At 42.8% G+C, this 6,168-nt stretch overlaps 1 pseudogene; it reads left to right on the top strand.

The window, feature by feature from the left end:
- Window positions 1–2,019: 2,019 nt before the first annotated feature.
- LOC121547926 lies at window positions 2,020–5,236 on the top strand (annotated as a pseudogene).
- The last annotated feature ends 932 nt before the right edge of the window (window positions 5,237–6,168 follow it).

Here is a 6,168-nt window from a genome sequence, read left to right as displayed (position 1 = left end):
TTCACCTTATGATAGCCAGTGGGACAACCACTTTACAATATATGTATATATTTTTTTAATGTATTTTTATTATTATTATTATTTTTCTTTGGGTTGGGGTAAGGGGGGGTAGAAGGATTACTTTATCCTATCCCAGGTATTCCTTAAAGAGGTGGGGTTTCAAGTGTCTCCGGAAGGTGGTGAGTGACTCCGCTGTTTTGGCGTCATGAGGGAGCTTGTTCCACCATTGGGGTGCCAGAGCAGCGAACAGTTTTGACTGGGCTGAGCGGGACTGTGCTTCCGCAGAGGTAGGGGGGCCAGCAGGCCAGAGGTGGATGAACGCAATGCCCTCGTTTGGGTGTAGGGACTGATCAGAGCCTGAAGGTACGGAGTTGCCGTTCCCCTCACAGCTCCGTAGGCAAGCACCATGGTCTTGTAGCAGATGCAAGCTTCAACTAGAAGCCAGTGGAGTGTGCGGAGGAGCGGGGTGACGTGAGAGAAATTGGGAAGGTTGAACACCAGACGGGCTGCGGCGTTCTGGATGAGTTGTAGGGGTTTAATGGCACAGGCAGGGAGCCCAGCCAACAGCGAGTTGCAGTAATCCAGACGGGAGATGACAAGTGCCTGGATTAGGACCTGTGCCGCTTCCTGTGTAAGGCAGGGTCATACTCTGCGAATGTTGTAGAGCATGAACCTACAGGATCGGGTCACCGCCTTGATGTAAGCGGAGAACGACAGGGTGTTGTCCAGGGTCACGCCAAGGCTCTTTGCACTCTGGGAGGAGGACACAATGGAGTTGTCAACTGTGATGGCAAGATCATGGAACGGGGCAGTCCTTCCCCGGGAGGAAGAGCAGCTCCGTCTTGCCGAGGTTCAGCTTGAGGTGGTGATCCGTCATCCACACTGATATGTCTGCCAGACATGCAGAGATGCGATTCGCCACCTGGTTATCAGAAGGGGCAAAGGAGAAGATTTATTGTGTGTCGTCTGCGTAGCAATGATAGGAGAGGCCATGTGAGGATATGACAGAGCCAAGTGACTTGGTGTATAGCGAGAATAGGAGAGGGCCTAGAACTGAGCCCTGAGGGACACCAGTGGTGAGAGCACGTGGTGCGGAGACAGATTCTCACCACGCCACCTGGTAGGAGCGACCTGTCAGGTAGGACGCAATCCAAGAGTGAGCCGCGCCGGAGATGCCCAACTCGGAGAGGGTGGAGAGGAGGATCTGATGGTTCACATTATCAAAGGCAGCAGATAGGTCTAGGCAAGGTTTTGTACAGGATCATTATTCTGTTGATGGATGAAGTAGAACTGTCATTCTTGTGACTTTGTGTTTGTTTGTACTGGTTCTCCCAGATATGAACGAATGAGAAACCAGCCCTACATTCCTCTTATGTTAAAGGGATAGTTTGCTGCAACAAGTTTTGTCAGGCGTTATTGTTTGTAAAAACTGACTGACTAGTGGAGAGCTCATATTTTATGCCATCAAGGGACAAAGTATTTCAAATTGTAGTGCTGTTTAAATGTGTCTGTTTTTAAATAAAAGAAGACTTGAAAGTCATTTTAAATGGTTCATGTTACATTTTAGTAATTTAGCAGATGCTCTTATCCAGAGTGACTTACAGTAGTGAGTGCATACATTTTTGTGTATGGGTGGTCCCGGGGATCGAACCCACTACCCTGGCGTTACAAGCGCCGTGCGCTACCAGCTGAGCTACAGAGGACCTGCTATGTAATGCCATGGTCTACAAATGTAAAGACAGTTTTTGTAATTTTGTGATGGGTAAAGCTGTGCTGTGCAGGTCAATAATAATGTTTTACAGAGAGAATAAAACATACAGGGAAGAAGTGCACAGTGTGCAAATCCACTGTAATTGGCCCTGTTTGTAAATGGGTGCATGTATTCACAAGGGTGGGGTATATGTTAAGTATTCAAACAGGACCAGAGACTATTGAAATCTGGCCCAAGTTTCCAGTAAACTCCACCCCCGAGTCACCTGATGACTAAAGTGCATCTCAGTGCTATAACTTTACCAACTCTCCAGGACTCATGTCTGTCTGACACAACGGAACACTGGGATTTTATTTAGATTGTTCTGAAATATCAGGGTGTTAAACCAACCAATACAAGGTAATATCATCAAAACTGTGACCTTTACATGCAGCTTGACTTGTTTTGAATGAAGTTTCCTCTTTAAGACTGAACTTGTTAGAAGTGAAAGTAACTTTCAGATATCATTCCAGGACAGGGAGTGACAATGCCATCTCTAGATGGGATACAGCTTTTATCAAATTAAAATCAAAAGTAATAATTGTTTTGCATTTTAGCTAACACTAACCCTTTTCCTTACCTTAACCTAATTATCCTAACCTGCTACGTTAATTTTCCTAACCTGCTGCGTAAGTTATCCTAAACCTGCTATGAAAAGTCAATTTTGACAAAGCTGTATCCCTTCTAGACAAAACCGAGTGACACAGCGTGAGAAAATGGCTTCTAGTTCGTCTCTCCCAGAGGAGAATTTATCCTGTACGGTGTACCTTGACATCTTCAAGGATCCTGTCATATTATCATGCAGCCACAGCTTCTGCCAAGCCTGTCTAAAGGAATGCTGGAAAGACAAGGAATCTCGGGATTGTCCAGTTTGCAGGAGAAGATCCTCTAATGATCATCCCCATTCAAACCTCTCTTTTCCTTACGGGAAAGGAGACAGACAGATCCGATATGTCCAACCACAGGGTCCAAGGTGCTCTGCAGTCTGCACAGTGAGAAACTCAGGCTGTTCTGTCTGGAGGATAAAGAGCCCATCTGTTTGGTGTGTCAGGTCTCAAAGAAACATAAAGCTCATGACTGCATCCCTGTAGATGAGGCTGTACAGGATCACAAGGTAGGAGAAAGATTCTGAGAGAAAATATGTAATAGATCAATACTCAATAAAACTATGAAACATGGATTTATCAATGTTTTCTTAATGAGTCTGCCTAATTTAGATAATATAATAATAATAATAATAATAATATAATAATAATAATATAATATTAGATTTTCTGCACATTGTGTGACTGATTGTGAATTTCATTTTCTGATACATTCTAAATAGTCTTAGAGATCCTGAGTGAAAACATAGGTATCTCTGTCAATGAATCTTAAAACAAGTATAAAAAGTATCTGCAGTGATAGAGATGTGTTGTACAGACAAACTCTCTCCTATGAAGTGAGTCCAGAGGTTGTCTCCTCAGTGAGGTTCTGTCTCATTCCAGGAGGAACTCCAGACTGACCTGAAGCCCTTACAGGAGAAGCTGAAGGTCTTTAATGAAGTTAAACAAACCTGTGATCAAACAGCAGGGCACATTAAGGTTAGTATAAACCATGCTAAGTTGCATTAGTACAGCATATATTGTTTCAATTGTATCATACATGTAGGATTTAATTCTGATAATAATTATAGAATGAGATATTCTTCTCACTGTCTCCAGAGCCAGGCCCAGCACACTGATAAGCAGATTAAGAAGGAGTTTGAGAAACTTCACCAGTTTCTACGAGAGGAAGAGGAGGCCAGGATAGCTGCTCTGAAAGAGGAAGAGAAGCAGAAGAGTCAGAAGATGAAGGTGAAGATTGAGCAGATGAACAGAGAGATTTCATCACTTTTAGACACAATCAGAGCCATAGAGGAGGATCTGAAAGATGAAGACATCTCATTCCTGCAGGTAAGGACTGCTCTCTCTCAGACATAGATTATACATTAACTAAAAGATTGATAGATGAATCAATGATATTGATGACAATATACTCTACTTTCCAGAACTTCAAGACCATGAAGGAAAGGTAAGTGATCTGCTTCTCATCTCTGGCTTCTCTGAGGTTGTGAACCCAACCCCACAGAAGTGCTGACTCCTGAATGTTATTCTAGAGCCCAGTGCACAATGCCGGATCCACAACTGGTGTCAGGGGCGCTGATAGACGTGGCCAAACACCTGGGGAACCTGAAGTTCAGAGTCTGGGAGAAGATGCAGGGGATCGTCAAACACAGTGAGTACTGGATAGGAGAGGACATGATTGAGAATAATGTAATATAGATTTTAATTAAGTAGGCTATTTTAAGTAGTATTCTTAGTGTATATGAAAAAAGAATACATGGCATAATGTGTGGAATATCTCTGCCTTTGTTCTGAAGCTCCTGTGATTCTGGACCCCAACACTGCATCCCCCTGGCTCTCTCTGTCTGATGATCTGACCAGTGTGAGTAAGACTGGCCCAAAGCAGCAGCTCCCTGACAACCCTGAGAGATGCATGAAGTACCCATCTATTCTGGGTTCTAAGGGGTTCAGCTCAGGTAAACACAGCTGGGAGGTGAAGGTGTGGGACCATCCTGATTGGAACCTGGGCGTGGCTAAAGAGTCAGTTGACAAGAAAGGGAAGCAGAATGCATCACCAGAGTATGGAATCTGGGTTATACTGCAGTGGAATGGTAAGTATAGTAATGGAATGGGAAAGACCCTCCTCCTGAAGAGGATACCCCAGAGGATCAGAGTGCAGCTGGACTACGACCAGGGGGAGGTGTCCTTCTACGACTCCAAAGACATGACACTCATCTACACTTATAAAGACACATTCACTGAGACGCTCTACCCATACTTCTCTATTGGATCATCTGGTGATGCCAAAAGCACTGGTGTACAGATCTGCCAATCAGAGGTGTTTCTGACAGTGAAGTCATCCCAATGAGGTTGTGTCTGTGTTTGTGTGTCTGAGACACAGAGAGAGAAACATGAGTCAACTATACTCATACTTCTGTCATTTTTCCTAATTAAACAACTCAGTGGTGTCTCAACTTACTGTTGAGAGAATATCAGTAAACATAAGGTGACATTTAAAAACTTAGTTGTTCATCAGCAATTCTCCTCTTAAGTCACTCACTGACAGTCACTCAATTAGCCCATGTCAGTTAAAAATGTTTTGATTGGGAAATTAGTTTAGTTACTCTAGCCAGCTGTCTAAACATGTTGACATAATGGCTGAATTACTGAACGGGCATGCAGGGCACGTGCCAAGAGGCCCTGACCTCCAGGGGGCCCCAATTGATTTTGTTAGTCACTTTCACTCAGATATCATATTAAATAATAATATATTAACATTGCATTAGTCATGTAAAAATGTGTAGAATGCAGGAAATTAGCTGTGAAACTACAAAATAATTGTTCTGTAAAGCAAACTCATATGTTTACTTTTTGTTAATAAAATACTTTTTCTGCTAACATATCCCTCTGTACGTATTAATTTATAGTTTTTAATCCCGGTGCTGAGTTAATGTGAGTTAATGTGTAGCAGCTAATTGTACAGCTAATAGGCTATGTGTTTGTAGATGGACTGAGGTGAATGAAGCTACAGCAACCAATGTGATAATGGCTTGGGTAATTTCTGCCTGTTTTTACTCTTCTCCAAAAAGCATTTTAATGTTTTAAAATTGTATAGAATTCAGTAAATGAGATAAAACAAATCAGTGAGACCCCTTGACTGCCCTGACCTCCAGGAGGCCCACATTGATTTTGTTAGTCACTCTCACTCAGATATAATTATTAACGTGATATAAGTCATGGCAAAATGTGTAGAATTGCAGGAAATTATCTGTAAAACTGCACAAACAAAATGTGTAGGTCAACTGATAGGGCAGCAGCAGCAGTAGACTGGTGAAACACATTGGACAGGCAGGAGAAAGAGAACATCAGCTTTAGAGGGGTCAGTACACTCTCCATAGATAATCCTGTGTGTGTGTTTGTGTGTGTGTGTGTGTGTTAGTAATAGGGGTGGTATAGTGAAGTGTTACTTTGTCTCAACTTCAAACAAATAAAACTGTCCTTTAGAATGGTGGGCCTCATGATTCACAGATATAAACCAGTGGGTGACGGCGTCGTCCTCCCCATTACTAATATGATAATAATTATAGTATATGTTCATAATATGGTCATTTAGCAGACACTTTTATCCATCCAGAGTGACATATGAAGGGCTCCAACCCACAGCCATGGTGACCTATTTAATCCATGACTACTGAAGTGGGGTATGGATGGAGTGCCAGAACTCCCTGCCTCAGCTCTCCCCAATGGGGTTTATTTGAGTGATGACGTCGGATGGGTTTAGCTCAAAGGTTAAGTAGAACGGACATAACTCTGAATAATGTGTAAAGTGTCTTA

Source organism: Coregonus clupeaformis, chromosome 31, assembly GCF_020615455.1.
Source record: "Coregonus clupeaformis isolate EN_2021a chromosome 31, ASM2061545v1, whole genome shotgun sequence".
Lineage (NCBI taxonomy): Eukaryota > Metazoa > Chordata > Actinopteri > Salmoniformes > Salmonidae > Coregonus > Coregonus clupeaformis.
This window is presented reverse-complemented; position numbering and strand designations above follow the sequence as displayed.